The 15620-nt window shown below is 49.5% G+C and overlaps 1 protein-coding gene and 1 long non-coding RNA gene across 2 annotated transcripts in view; both read left to right on the top strand.

Moving 5' to 3' along the window:
- The window catches only part of LOC140681695 (leucine zipper protein 2-like), a 213399-nt gene that overhangs the window by 143687 nt on the left and 54092 nt on the right, over nt 1-15620 (top strand). The gene's annotated exons all lie outside the window — the stretch shown is intronic.
- Nucleotides 895-12037, top strand: LOC140681748 (uncharacterized). Its single transcript, XR_012052880.1, has 3 exons — nt 895-3464; nt 4612-4768; nt 5497-12037. It is a non-coding gene; the product is annotated as an uncharacterized lncRNA (long non-coding RNA).

Raw genomic sequence — 15620 nt, 5'->3', positions numbered from 1 at the left:
AAATTCTTTCCAAGCTGTTGCCACCTCCGGGAAGCAGAGGGCTGCACAACCTGATGGACTGCCTTCCTGCTGCTCCGGAGAGAGCAGGCAATGAAGAGAGGTGGGCAGCGTGTGTGTGTGTGTGCCTCCCCCAGGGCTCAGTTTGTCCTGGGAATCAGTGTGATAGGAATGGGAGCATTAACAGCGTCCTCTCCTCCGAGAATCTGTTGCTTTGCACTTTGGCAGCAAGACATCTTTAAGATATACAAAACCAAGTTAAAATGTTAATAAGAAAGTCAGCAGCTATCTCTCTGCAGCTGGGCCGTGGCAGATGCCATATCCACGGTGCTTAAAAACTCAGAGGAGCTGCATTCCTGGAGGAGACATCTCTTCTCAGCCTGCATAAAGGGGTTAGTTGCCATGTACAGCAGCAGTAAAGATGAAGGCAAGCAAGAAGTGGAGAGGTCCATGCTGCTGAGGCTAGAGGAATTATTGGTGAGACTGCTTATCTGCTTTGCCACAGAGGGACTGTATGCATATGTGTGATTGGGCAGTTGTAGATTTTGTAAATACAGATTGGACTCGATTTCCTGTTTTGTGGATTCTGGTTTCCGTGGATTTTTCATAGCTTTTTCCGAGTCCTGAGAATCCTTTATACGAGGCAGTTTTGTGTTCTTGATGATGACTTTCTGGTACGAATCGCCTTTGAATGTGTGAGTTTGAGGTATTTAGGAGTAAGAAATCAAAGGTTACCAGTGGAATTAAAAAAAAAAAAAGTTAAAATTAATTAATTAAATTATTATAAATTAATTAATTTAATTTTTAAATTTAAGTTATCACCTTCTTTTTTAAAAGAAGCTGATAGAGATACTTGTGCCAAGACCCATCTGCCATGCCATCTGAAGTCTAGGGCAAAAGTCTGGTTGATCAGGAATAGAAATCAGACTTTGATCTTGAAGAACACTACTTGGTCACTCCCTCTGTATACTGTTGCCTTGGTTTGAGTTCAGTGAACAGGGATCCCCGTGACACGCAACACTGAAGGTCCCTGGGCAGTGAATGCCTTTGCGCTCTCATGGCTTTTGCTGAGACTCCCTTGTAGGACCTGGCTGACTCTGCAGGCCCTGGGGCCACCTCACAGGGTCCATCCCATCCTGAGGGTGTTTCCAGCCTGGCGAGGTTGGCACCTGCATTCCCAGGACTGTTGGGATGTGCAGCTGTCAGTCTGCTCCAGGCTCTCGCTTTGACTTGTCAAGTTGCGAATCCTTTTGCACTTGAGGCGTTTGAAGAGTATTGAGCCGCTGGGTTTTTGGAACCTACAGCCCAGCTTGCTTTTTGATTCCATACAGCCCCTGCTCCCAGACCAACAAGTTTCTTTTGAGCCAGGAATTAGGATTGTTGTATCCAAGAGCTTTTTTCCCTGTTACCCTCAGATCATCCCACGTGAGCGTTTGGCTTGCGTGTTCTTAGTGTGTCCCTTGAACAAAAATTGCTGTAGAAGCTCCATGTGCCAAATGTAAACCAACACCTGTTTTTACTTGCTGCACACAGTGTGTGGTTGAAGAAGTGGACCCAGATGACTGGTGTGACCTTGTGAAGACAGGGCTCAAGTAAGTGCTTTCATTTGAATTTGGTTTGGTTTCACCAAGTTAATTTTCTTTGCCAAGTTCTCATTTCTTACCCAACTTGTAGCTTCAAGTGGGTTTTCTTGGGTTTGGTTACAGTCTGACTTCTCTGTGATCCTTCTCCCAAAGGTACCGTTACAGAGATGAAACATTTCTGAAGGTCCTGAACGTTGCCATCCAGTTACTATACATGAAAGAATCCTCACTAAGAGCGTAGTCAAGCTCTCCAAACTACACATGGTGGTCACACAGCACTCTCTATTTTTGGCAGCCATCCTGAGGTCAAGAGAAGATGATTGCATGAGCGTCCAGACAAAAGGTATTTTTTAATCATCTTCTTCCCATCCTAAACACAGCTAATCTTCTCTTTCTTGCATTATATTCTTTCCATCCAGTAACACATCCACCCATGTAAATACTTGCAGAGTTATTAGCAGTTCCAGAATACTGGCATTTAAATTGTACCTCTGCTCGGATCCAAATGTTACATTCATTTTATGCTGGTTGTAAAGACTTCTGTTTTTAAAACTAGTGGAAAGGCGGGTTTGGGTTTTTGTTTGCTTATTTGTTGTTCTAGTATTTTTAACCCAGCTGAAGTCTTGGATTTATTGTTTTGGTTTCTGAGGTACTTAGTGTAAGATCACTGAAGTGCACATAGATCCTGTGATGTTTAAGCCTCGGCTACACGTGACACAGGCTTCTGAAAATGGAAATGGCCTTGGCAGAGTAGCAGCTGTGAAGCAAAGCAGAATTAAAATGCATGAGAGCAGAAGAACCAAGTGAAATGGTACTTCTGGGTGCTGTGTGCTCCTCTGGCCTCTGCCTGCTGTGAACACTCTGTGTTGCAGCTCAGTGTAGTCCAATTCAGTGTTTGTTTGGTTTGATTTTTGTGTGTAACAAAAACACTGCTCACTTACTCTAAAGAACTTCCCTCCTTTACTGGACACATCCTGCAGTGGGACCAGACTCCCCCTCACCCTGGAGGAATTCCCTGCTCCTCTGGAGAGGGGTGAAGCCAAAGCTTAGGAGCAAAGGCAAACCACCAAACCAGAGGCATTCTATATATATCCAAATAAGGGGCTCTGTCTTCCTGCTTTTCCTGTAGTTCTCCTTCCTGGTTTCACCTGGCCTGGAAGGATGGGCATGGCCTGTATTTGTCATCTGAAAGTGGTGTTACTAAATCTGTCCAGAGGTTCTGATTACAGACACTCATTTTCTGCCAGAAAACATTTTCATTTCATTCCTTTCACCCAGGATGGCTCTCTGTGGTCTCAGACAGTGTTCCCTGGGAGGAAGGGCAGCCTTTGCCTCGCCTGCACAGCTCAGGTGGATGTGACAGAACTGGTGTGGCCTGACAAGGCATGAGCAGCTGTCTGTGCACTGGAGTGCCTTGAAACCTTTCTCTGTGAGATTTTGGACACGTTTCTCTTTGGGATTTCTTGTGACACAGCACCAGGTATCCCTTCCTTTGTATAAAGTCCCGTGGTAAAGGATTGAATGACGGACAAGTGGGGCCTGGGATAAAAATGGTTCTGTTAAAATTAGGCTAAGAATGCAATAGAGAAATGAGCTTCCTTTTAATGAAATAGTTAGGAATAAAAATGCTTTTATATTTGAATTGCTGTCCCCTCTCACGGATAAAACCCCATAGTGAGCAATCACAGCAGAAGTGTGAAAGCCGGGATCCATTGGCTTCCACAGTGGACTTAATGTTCATTTCCTCCTCTCTTTCAGGACAGGAGAAATCATTAAGCTCCTCCCATCTTTGCCAGAAGCTTCAGTGTTTAAGCAGCCAGAGCCAAGAGGCTTCAGCACCAGGGGTGTGCACTGGAGGGCTCCTGGTCCTGCCCACGCTGTGGGGTAAGTCAGAGGGACGCAGGGTTCCCCTTTTCCTCTCTGCTGGGATTAAGTGCCTCGGGAATGCCATTTCTGACAGCCCAGCCGTACCCCTGTGTGCTGGGAAAGGGCAGCAGGGAAGAGGCAAATGCCAGAGTTCCTTGGGGCTGACGGAGCTGTGGTGTTTGGCTGTGCCCAGGGGGGCAGGCTGGGCATTGTTCGGGCACCCAAGGACTGGTCTGGGGCTGGGAGCCCGGGGAGCCGAGCTCTCGGTGCATTCCCAGCTCTGCCAGCTGCTGCAGGGCTGGGTGCCAGCCTCTGCTGGGGCTGGGGCAGGAGCTGCAGGGCAGGGCTGGCAGGATTTGGGAGCAGAGGGAGGAAAATGAGGAAGGGTGCTGGGCGGCGCTCAGCCTGTGCTGGTGTCAGCGCAGCCGTGCAGGGCGCCGGGATCTGGGGTCAGCTCCGGCTCTCCTGGGGTTCAGGGTGCAAGGTCGGAGGGACTGGGTTTATCTGTGGCTTTCCAGGCCAGCAGGAACAAGGGGAATGTGGTGCCAGAGCTGTGTCCCATCGGGCTGCGCTTCCCTCTGAGCACAGAGTCTGGGCTGAGGGGAGATTGCTGCGAGTGCCCCGTGAGCAATCCAGGGAACTCGGAATTGCATCCGCTGCTGGGAACACTGCCTGAGCTCTGCTCAGGCTGTGTCTGCGAGGAGTGGGATTTGGGCTGCAGAGGTGCTGCTGGGCACAGAAAATGGAGTAAATCCTCTCCAGGGACGTGCAGTGAAGGACAGTGCAGCAGGGAAGGGGAGTATTTGCAAATTATATCAGTATTTCTCCCAAAACTGGGAGAAATGGGGTGGAGCAGAGATGGGGGTGGTTTGGTTTTGTCTGGGCCGGTTATTCCTCGTGCAATGTTTTAAATCTGTTGTATGATTTTCTCTCCAGTATCTTTCTAACAAAAGCTGACAGAAATTTAGGTTCAGGGTTAGAAGTTGGGTCCATTCACTGCAAAACCTTGCCCAGGCTGGAGGACTGGGGTGATGGCTGCTCTCAGCAAAGGTTACCTGTGAATACCGTGTCAGATTTCCCTCAATGCTGGGCAGGAAAGGTGAGGGTTTGGGTCAGGAATTCTGCAAACAAGGCCTGTGTGATGTTGGTTTATTGTGTTTTTCAGGGAGCCAGGGCTGGCACAAGGACTCGTGCAGGTGCTGCTCTGGCACTGGAGCTGTTGCCCTGTGGAGCCATTTTAAAGGTGTGATTATGGAACATTTTGGAGGCTGTTTCTGGAATTCCATTTGTAGCTGGATCTCATTCCGAGTGCAGCAGTCCAGGTGAGGGTTCTGACCTCTCCAGACTTGTGCTCACCTTGGTACAGCCCGGGGCTGGATCAGGTTTTCCAGGGAAGTGGAGATGGCTGAGGATGGGTGCTCTGGAAAGCAGGGACCTGCTGGGATTTGCATTTGCAAAGCTGCCGTGAAGTTTGTAAAACCAGCAGGAAATTCTAATTCCTGTGGGTTTTGGGGAGGAGGTGCAGGTCACCCTGAGAGCTAGACCAGAACTGGTTTGTGGTAAGGAGTCTGAGGTGTGTAAGTGCCACAGCTGGTATGAGCTGTGTGCTAAATGCAGTCCCAGCCCCAGAGGGAGGCTGATGGGCTCTGCTCATTGCTGTCCCCAGCTGTCCCCAGCCTGTTAGGAAAATAAGGCCTTTTTGTTCATAATATAGAGTTTTCACATCTATAAAATAGAATCTTTACTTAGAGTTTTCACTTGTCTGAATGTTAGGAAAATAAGGCCTTTTTGTTCATAATATAGAGTTTTCACATCTATAAAATAGAATCTTTACTTAGAGTTTTCACTTGTCTGAACATGTTCTCATTTTGCCAAGCATTCCAGAATATCTCTCAAGGACAACTTCGTTATACACTGCTTTAACTAATTTAGGGAGTAGAGGTTGGTTGTTAGGCATCAAAGCACCTAAGCGAATATCTTCAAGGACAGTTCCGTAATCCTGTGGAATGCGAGTAAACGTGCCTAGAGATAACATTTCTTGTTTTGAGAGAATTCCCAGATCACAGAAACAAGCCTGAGGAAGACTACTGGCCTTCATCCCACGACCACCAAAAGGCAGAAAACGACCACCTAGCAACAAGGTGCACCTGCACAGAAAAGACACCAGAACGTCACACTTCCGGAGGAGAAGACCCAATAAGTTGGGGGGGAATGGGGCACGAAAGGGCGGTAGTTGGAATAACTGCCGCCCAGCGCGCTGATTTGCTTTCGTTTCCTACCATTAATAAATCTTTTTAATTGGATTAGAAAGCCTATTGTGCTCGTTCATAACAAGCCCGCTGCTCCCCCGTGGATCTGCTCTGGATTCGGGCTGTCGGTGCTGGAGCGCCCTGCTCCCTGCAGGGCCCTGCCCCTAACCCTCGCAGAGAGAGAGAGCCCTGCTGGCCAGAGTGATCTTTTTTCATTTTTTCTCCCTGTGCTGTTAGCAAGGAAGGGATGGGACTGCTCTTGGGCCGGGAGCACTCAGTGCTCAGGTGAACACCCGCCTGGGAGCGTGAGGGTTTGCAGAGCGAGCAGCTGCTGCGGCTCAGGAGCAGCCACAAGTTCTTTGTTCCAAGGCAGGCCAGAACTTTCTAACCCCGGGGTTTATTTGGCTTTTGGAACCCAGCACCTCTGCTCAGTTCTGCCGCACTGAGGGTACTTTTGTTCAATGCCTTCTGTTGGAACTTGTCAGCTCTCAGTGTAGCGCACACAGCCCCAGCCCTGCCCTGCAAACCCTTCCCCATCGTGCCCACACAGTTTCCTCTCTCACTCACTCGGGGCAGGCTCCTACTGACAGCCACAGAAACAGAAGTTATTTTATGTTGTTTTATTCTTTTCCTGCGTAATGCCCGTGTCTTGTATTGGTACATCAATCCCAGCTTCTCCCGAGGCTGCAGATCAAATCTTTCAGTGTCTGTGGGAGTTTCTGGTTTTCCCATTCCCACGTCTCCCCTCTCTCTCTGTATGAAAAAAAAATTTTAATAATGGATTTGTTAAGCATTTGTTGCATAAATTAACATACAGAAGGTGTTATCATTAGTATTATTATAATAATATAATTAAAATGTATAATTTTGGCATTAGATTTTTAAATTATGGTGTTAAATTTTATTTATTGTTATCTTTTATTAGTTATTCTTATTTTTGATATTTCTTAAAGTTGTACATTTTTATAAGTAGATTTTGTGTGAATAGATATGTTTATACATTTTATTAAATTTTTATATTTATATTTGTGTGTTAATAAAAGAAAATTTATTGTTGGTTTTTTTTTAAACTGCATATTTAATATTTTTATATTTTTTAAAATGTTATTTATTGTAAGGGGATGTAGAATTAGATTGTTTATTTAGATAATGTTTTAACTGATTTAATTGTTTTAGCGTTGTTGTTGAAGTAATAGGTGGTATAAAAAGTGATGCTACCATTTTTAAGTTTCAAGGCTTAAAATTACTTTTCTATTTTGGTTACTATTGATGGATAAATGACTTTTTTGTTTTAAATTGTTAACTATTTTTATATAAGGGCTTTTTAATTATATGGGTGATTTGTAATGTTTTTTATTGGTATATTAGGTAAGTAAGTCAAGAATGGATTTTTTGAGTAGTGCTAGATAAATACAAAGTATGTAAACTTGAAACTTCAGTTAAAGTTACTTAAACGTTTGTTTTAGATTGGTTAATTGGTAAAGTGATATAATTAAAAGTAAATAAAGTAAATAGAGTAGAGGTATAATATTTGATAGAATTTTATAATTGGTAAGTTATTAAATAAGATTTTTATAATATTGATTTTTACATTTATAAAGAAACTTAAAGTTTATATATTTTGGTGGGTGTAGTACAAGATGTTAGGTGTAAGTTGCAATTCTTGTGTAATTTACTTGTATTTACATATTTACTTGTATTTACATATTTAGTAACATAGTAACCTATGTTACTAAATATCTATATTTAGTAACATAGGTGAAATGATATAATTAGTAAGTATTAAAAGATTGTACATTATTTTAGAGTTTATAACAGTTGATAAATGTTAAATTAGTGGTAAGTTAAATATTTATGTGTGGATAATGATTTTTTAAGTTTATTTAAAAAATAAGTTTATTTGTTATATTGATAAAGTTAAATTGTTAAGTTAAAATTATTTTAATTTATTTTTGACGTAGAAAATATTTGGGTTTGTTGTTAATTATTTTATTTAGGTAGAGTTAGGGTTAGGTTATAGTTTAAATTTTAATTGGTGAATGTTACTTACTATATTTTTATCTAATGTTTTTAAAAGTAGTAGTTAAGAGTAAAAATGTTAGGATTAAAGATTAATTACACTATGTAATAATTGGATTTTTTTAGAAGTTTTTTAGAATTGAGATGCTTTGAATATAGTAACCTTTTTTTTTAAGGATTTGAAAGTGGTTATGGACGGGATTGTGAGTTTGGATTTGGATATTGAGAGTGTGAAGGTGCAGGAAATGTAGGAGAGAGTCATTACTTAGTGTGAAACTTAGAAAAAGAAATTAATGTTGTAGTTGGATTTTATATTGAAGTGATTTTGTAATAATAACTGAGGAAACTGATAAGATTAACAGTTTGGAGGAGGTTTTTAATGAAATATCTTTTTTTTAATCTTGAAAAATATTTAAAATGATGAGATAACATTAGGTTAAATTATAGAGTTAGTGTAGAGATTAGTTAGAGAGTTAACTTGGTGTAAGAGCGGTATAAGTTGAGAATAAAAAAGTAGGAATTAGAAATTTTATGTGTTTTTAGATCATTATATAAAGAGATAAAGTATATGAAAGTTGGTTGTAATTATAATAATATTTAATAAATATTGTTTATTATAAAAATGAATATATTTATATTATATAATTAGTATATTAGTAGTATGTGTTTGAAGAAGTTAGGATAACTTTTAAAAAATAGTTATATATTAAGGAAATAGAGTAAAATTTTTAAATAGTGTGATATGAATAGTAATTGCTATTTTTTGGTGTTACTTATAAAAGATAAAAAGAGTAGAGATTGTAATGAAGAGCAGAATTTTTGATGAAAGTGATCATATAATACACTGTATTTTTTTTACTTCTGAATAGGTGTTTGTTAGTGTTTTCTTTTAGTTGTTTTCATTGGAGTTGTTTTAATTTTTAAGAAAATTAACCATATACTGTATAGTTTAGAGAAATGATCTTTGATAAAATTTAGGATGTTATATTAAATAAGATTTAAATTTAGACTGAAGGAATTTTGATAGTAAGGAATAATAAACTTAATTTTAATAGATAAAAAGAAACTTAATGTATTTATTTAAATGTATTGACATTTAATTTTATTTGATTTTATTAACACTTAACATATTGAATGTTATTATTTATAAATATTGAAGGTTTTTTAAGTCTTTTGGTTTTAAAGAAATTTTAGTTGGTTGAGTTATGATTATTACTTATATCTTTACAGGGTGGTTTTATTTATTGGGAGATATGTTTCTTAGTAAAAGATTTTTTATTTATGTTACATTTCAAATGGTACTAATTTGTATAGTGGGGTTTTTTTTAATGCAGGATATTGATTAGATTGTTTTATATTTTTTGAGGGCTTTGAAAAAATATTTATATGGTTAGGCTTTTCTATTTTTGAAGTATGTTTTGATGGTTTTTGTTGTTTTTCTAAGAGTTTTTGATTTAGAATTTGAAGAGTATTTGGCGTTTGGAGGAAATAAAGGTGAGGGGTTTTGGATACAGCTGAGTTGTATGGTATGTTATTTTGATTTTTTGTTTGGTTGTGGGGAAGGTCTCCTTTGGTTAGATGTGGGAGCGTGAGACTGGAACTAGGACTTTTTGTCTAATGCTTGATGAGTCTGTTTTATGGGGAGGAGGTGTTATTTTAAGTTTTATAAAATACACTGAGAATTAGTTAAACTCATGGAAGAAACATTATGGTAATTAAAGGGTGCTATGTTTAAAGAGCTATAAATCTGTTTTAATAACTGCTTGACATAAGGTGAGTTGGATCTACTTTTTCTGCCCCAGCAAGCATCAGGCACATCCGCATCAATGGCACGACCCCTGCCCACTGCTCCTGTTTCACCCGACCAAAATCAAGAGCAAAAGTTGGTTGGGCTTTAAGAACTTGAAATAACTTTGAAGCAAAATAAATCACATTTTCCCCGTGTTTTTTTCCTTTCAGGTGCTGCACTCACCTCTGCAGACAAGTGCTGAGCTCTCACTGCAGGAATCCGTCAGGCCTCGGTGGCTGTGAGTTCACGTTCTTCTCACTGGGGAATTGAAATAATTGCTGGTTAATTGCAGAAATGTTTTCTGGAGCCTTTCCCCTTTTGTGCCCCTGTGCTGTGTGGGACAAGGGCAGAGGAGCCTCGGGCTGGAAAGGGGCAGGAGAAGGCAAAGGGACCCCCTGGTGTCCCCAGGGCTCTGTGGGGAACAGAACGGACACTGTGCGGGCACGGGGAGGTGAGGAGTGACAGTCTGGGGCCAAATCCCAGCTCACCCGCAGGGAAATAAGTGAGGGACATTTTGGAGGGGAAAGCTGAGGCCAGGAGTTCACCCAGCCTGGCCAAGTTGTGTTCACACAAAGTGGCACCAGAGACGAAGGTCAATCCAGAGCCCACCCTGCTCAACCTCTAAGTCCCAGAATAAATTCTTCAAGCTGCCCGTTGAGAGACTAAAAACACATGAAAGAGAACCAAGAGCATTCTGAGAGCAAACCAGAAGGTTCCTGGGAATCCCACTGCACTGTTGTCACAGCCTTTTTGACAGAGCTCTTAAGTTTTTTATTTTAATGCTGATTTTCTCTGCCTGGATCATTCACTCCGGGGGCTGTGGGGACTTTTTGGGTTTGAACTCCCTCCCTGTGGCCCTGACACTGCTCAGGAGCTGGAGGAAAAGCAGAATCAGCTCTCCTGGCAGGGGCAAGGAGTTTTCCCCCAGAGCAGATGCAGCAGCTGCCCTCCAGCCCGGCCAGGAGGGATCTGCTTTGGCTCCTGGCTGCTGCAGGGACAGAACGTGTTCAGCTGCTCCAGGTGACATTCCAGCTGCCTCATCTCCCATCCCTGCTCCCGCCCCTCCTGCTCTCAGCTCCCGCCCAGCCAGCTGTGCCGAGGGGAATTTGTCCCACCAGCAGCAGGGGAAGGACAAGGGCTCCCACCCTGGCACTTGGATTGTCCCTCTGCGGGATGCTGGCTGCTGGGATTTAGATCATTCTATACATTTGGCTGCTGAAACTTCCTCACTCAGGGGATTTAGCACAAAGATTGTTCTCTGCGTGGTGCCTGGATTTGGGGTTCAGTATCAGCTTTGCTAGTTCAGATTAATTATGCCCACAGCCCCAGGTTCCCTGCTGAATTCCTGCTGGAATAACCTGACAGTGCCTCGTGGAGAGTGGAAATTCCCATGCAGAGCTGCCACTTTAGCACCAGCTGTGTCAGGAACCAGCAGAGGTTCCAGGGAAGCTCAGTGGGATCAGGACAAGGACAGGTCTCTATTCTATAGAACTTGCTATTTAAAACCCTCATCCCCCAGCCCAGGGCTGTGTCTGGAGTCACTTGACAGAGTTCCCTGGAACTCAGCTGATTTCACCCCCCGGAGCTCAGGCTCCAGCTGATGTTTTAAAGCAGGACAAGGCGGTGGCTGGATGCGCTCCCGGCCTGTGCTGAGGCAGAACATCTGTCCTGCAGAAGCTCCGCTCCTTTCAGAGCCTCAGCAGCGGCCTCTGCATGTCCTTTTCCCTCAGGAAAGGGATGCACATCCCTGCCTGCAGCACACCTCCAGTGGGACCCACCTGTGAGAGTTTTCCATCACTTCTGCACCTCCAGCTGGCTCCCTGGAAATCTCCAGACATCATCGCACTCAAACCTCTGATTTTAAGGCATCTCTGAGGCTGTGGCTTGGCATTTAGTATCTGTGAGGGAAGATTGCCTTGGCTCAAATGAAATGTAAACTTTAAGGCATTTAGAGATTTTGAGGAGCTAAGAGAAATACGTCTTACTAGAATTAATTAAAATAAGAATAATAAATGAGTAGGCCTTGATGAAGTTAGGAGTTAGTAGTTAACTAATAATTAATTGCTTGTCAGCACAATGTTTAGTTAGCTGGATTTATAATGAAGAATATAGAAACTGATAAATAGCTTTTAGGAACATAAGACAATTGTGGGCCTCCTCTGTTCTGAAACCAATTGAAGACAAGGAATGGGAGTTCTACCAAGAGTTCATTTGTCATACTTGCATTGAAAAGGTAGAAAGGTCAGAAGGAGGAAGACATCATTTACTTCCTCATTTTGGGACCCCTCCCCATGAAAGGGACCACCGACCCATTTCAAGGGACAAACTACGCATGCTTAATAGCTTTTGGAGTGATTAGCATACGAAGCGGGGAATGGGATGTACCAAAATTATGAATATGTATTTGTATTTTGTGTATTCAATACTTGTATGGATAAAAAGACTCTGTAATCACCTGGAAGGGGCGGTGTGTATTTGGGAGCGATCCCGCACGCTGCCCGGCGTCGAATAAACACACACTTGCTAACTTTAAACTGTTTAGAGAGTTTTTGTCCGTCACAGTTGGATTTCGATACTAGATCAATATCCATATTTTTTTAATAAATCACAAACGCTGCTGGTGGATGATGGCCTCAGGCTGGAAAAGAGGGAGGAGATTTGGGGTGGCTGGGACATACCTGGCAGCTGTGTGGGAGCTCGGGGAGGTCAGAAACGGGGATTGCTGTCAGAGCCCCTCTGCAAACGGCCGTGCCTCGGTTCCCAGGTGATGCCAGCCGTTCCCTGGGGTCCCTCCGGGCTGTCGGTGCCGTCTGTCCGGGCTGAAGCATCCCTGCGCGCCTGTGGGGAGCAGCCCCCGGCCGAGGAGCCACGGGCAGCCCTTGAGCCGCGTCCGTGCCAGCGCTGTCCGGTGCCCCGGTGCCCGTGCCGGGCCGTGCGTTGGTCACGCTGCGAGCCACGGGCCGGGCACGGCAGCTCCTGCCCTGCCGAGCCAAGGACCGGAGGTGCTCTCTGCCCTCCGTGGGCTCCGGGCTCCTGCAGCCCCGCACCGGGCGCAGGCGGAGCGGGAGCGGCGGCCCCGGCGGAGCGGCGGTGCCGGTCCCGATCGCCGCCCCGATCCCGCCCCGATCCTCCGGCCCCGGCACCCCCACCCTGCCCGCCGAGGAAGGAGCGGCGCTGCCCGGCTCCCACAGCAGCCACCGGCGGGACCGGGGCCCAAATCCCCGGGCCCGGATCCCAGTCCCGGTCGCACCTGAGCCCGTCGGGCGCCGCGCAGCGCCGGGAGCAGCCCCGATCCGATCTCCGCACGGCGCTCCGAGCGCCGGTCCCGCCGCAGCCCGGCCGAGCATTCCCCGCAGAATGTGAGGCGGGCGCGGATCCGCCGCCATTTATGGGCGGGGGGCGGGGGGGCGGGGCCGGGGGCGGGGCCAGCACAGGTGCGCGCACAGGTGCGCGGGGCCCCAGCGCGCCTGCGCGGGGCGGGGCCGGGGGGATTTAAGCGGCGGGGAGGGCCGGGCAGAGCCATTTGACGCTGGGCGCTCGGGGCGGGAGGTTGCGGCCGGCCGGGCCCCTTTATCTCTTTTTCTCTATATTTCTTTGCTTCTGTGTTTCTGTTCTTTTGCGTTTCTTTTTCTCTATACCTCTCCTGTGTACCCTCCCTTCCTCCCCTCCCCCACCCCCTACACCCTCCCCCCCCCCAAACCCCCCCCCTCCCTCTCCCCCCTAGCCCTCCCCTCCCTCCCCCCCGGGCGGCCCCCCCTACACCCCTTTCCCTTTCCTCCCTTTCTATTCCCCTACTCACCCCTACCCTGTTCCTCTATCCTGTCCCTGTTCCTTCCCTCCCCAGCCGGGTTCCCCCGCGCCCCCTTTCCCTGCTCCCCTCCCCGCTCCACACGTTCCGCCTCCTTCCCCAAACCTGCCTTCAATCCTTCCTTTCCTTCCTCCACCCTGCCTTCCCCCCAGCCCCCTCCCCGACTGCCCCGCGCACCCCGACCTCTGTCCCCCTGCCCCCTGTCCTTGTCCCCTTCCTCTCGGCTGCCGCTGTGCTGCCCTGTTCTCGTTGCCCATTCCCCTTTTCCTTCTTTCCTCGCAGCCGCGGGGCTCGGGGTGCCGGATAATAAAGCCCAGAGGGCCGGAGCCCGGCGCCCCCCGCCCTCGCTGGGGTCCCCACACGGGGCAGGAGCCGCTCTGCGGGTCCCCCCATTACAGTGCAACACACGGGCCGACACTGCCGGGGCTCCGGCTTTCCCGACATCACACTGGGGGTCGGGCCGGGGGCAGGGAGGGTCCTGGGGGGTGGGGGGGTGAGGAAGGGCCCCCTCATTAGGAGGGGGCTCTGGGGGGAGGGGGGGGTGGGGGTTAGGGGGAGGGATGGGGGGGCGGGGCCGGGGGGGGTGGGAGGGGAGGGGCAGGGGGTGGGAGGGGTGGGGTGGGGTAGGGGGGGCGGGGCCGGGGGGGTGGGAGGGGTGGGGTAGGGGTGGGGTAGGGGGGGTGGGGGGGGGTGAGGGGGGAGGGAGGGGGGGGTGGGGTGGGGGGGGGGAGGGAGGGGAGGGTGGGGAGGGTGGGGTGGGGGGGAGGGGGGGTGGGAGGGGGGGTGGGGTGGGGGGGTGGGGTGGGGGGGAGGGGGGGTGGGGGGGTGGGGTGGGGGGGTGGGGGGGTGGGGTGGGGGGGTGGGGGGGGGGAGGGGGGGTGGGAGGGGGGGTGGGGTGGGGTGGGGGGGGAGGGGGGGTGGGGGGGGAGGGAGGGGGGGTGGGGGGGGTGGGGGGGGGTAGCAGAGGGGGTCACGTCACTCAGCGGCATGAACAGACATATATAAAAAAAAAAAATGAAAAAAACACACCAGCAGCCGTCCTCCAGGACCCTCCCCCCCCACCCCTCCCTCCCCCCCACCCCACCCCACCCCCCCACCCCACCCCCCCTCCCTCCCCCCCACCCCACCCCACCCCCCCTCCCTCCCCCCACCCCACCCCACCCCCCCTCCCTCCCCCCCCACCCCCCCACCCCACCCCCCCCACCCCACCCCCCCCACCCCCCCTCCCCCCCCACCCCACCCCCCCACCCCACCCCCCCTCCCTCCCCCCCCACCCCCCCCCCCCCACCCCACCCCCCCCCCCACCCCCCCACCCCACCCCCCCTCCCTCCCCCCCACCCCACCCCCCCCCACCCCCCCTCCCCCCCACCCCACCCCCCCACCCCCCCTCCCACCCCCCCTCCCCCCCACCCCCCCACCCCACCCTCCCCTCCCTCCCCCCCCCCCACCCCACCCCACCCCCCCACCCCACCCTCCCCTCCCTCCCCCCCCCCCACCCCACCCCACCCCCCCCTCCCTCCCTCCCCCCTCACCCCCCCACCCCCCCCCACCCCCCCTACCCCACCCCTACCCCACCCCTCCCACCCCCCCGGCCCCGCCCCCCTACCCCACCCCTACCCCACCCCTCCCACCCCCTGCCCCTCCCCTCCCACCCCCCCGGCCCCGCCCCCCCATCCCTCCCCCTAACCCCCACCCCCCCCTCCCCCCAGAGCCCCCTCCTAATGAGGGGGCCCTTCCTCACCCCCCCACCCCCCAGGACCCTCCCTGCCCCCGGCCCGACCCCCAGTGTGATGTCGGGAAAGCCGGAGCCCCGGCAGTGTCGGCCCGTGTGTTGCACTGTAATGGGGGGACCCGCAGAGCGGCTCCTGCCCCGTGTGGGGACCCCAGCGAGGGCGGGGGGCGCCGGGCTCCGGCCCTCTGGGCTTTATTATCCGGCACCCCGAGCCCCGCGGCTGCGAGGAAAGAAGGAAAAGGGGAATGGGCAACGAGAACAGGGCAGCACAGCGGCAGCCGAGAGGAAGGGGACAAGGACAGGGGGCAGGGGGACAGAGGTCGGGGTGCGCGGGGCAGTCGGGGAGGGGGCTGGGGGGAAGGCAGGGTGGAGGAAGGAAAGGAAGGATTGAAGGCAGGTTTGGGGAAGGAGGCGGAACGTGTGGAGCGGGGAGGGGAGCAGGGAAAGGGGGCGCGGGGGAACCCGGCTGGGGAGGGAAGGAACAGGGACAGGATAGAGGAACAGGGTAGGGGTCAGTAGGGGAATAGAAAGGGAGGAAAGGGAAAGGGGTGTAGGGGGGGCCGCCCGGGGGGGAGGG

The sequence above is a fragment of the Taeniopygia guttata genome, chromosome Z, assembly GCF_048771995.1.
Source record: "Taeniopygia guttata chromosome Z, bTaeGut7.mat, whole genome shotgun sequence".
Lineage (NCBI taxonomy): Eukaryota > Metazoa > Chordata > Aves > Passeriformes > Estrildidae > Taeniopygia > Taeniopygia guttata.
Note: the sequence above shows the minus strand (reverse complement) of the source record. Positions and strands in the feature narration are given on the sequence as shown.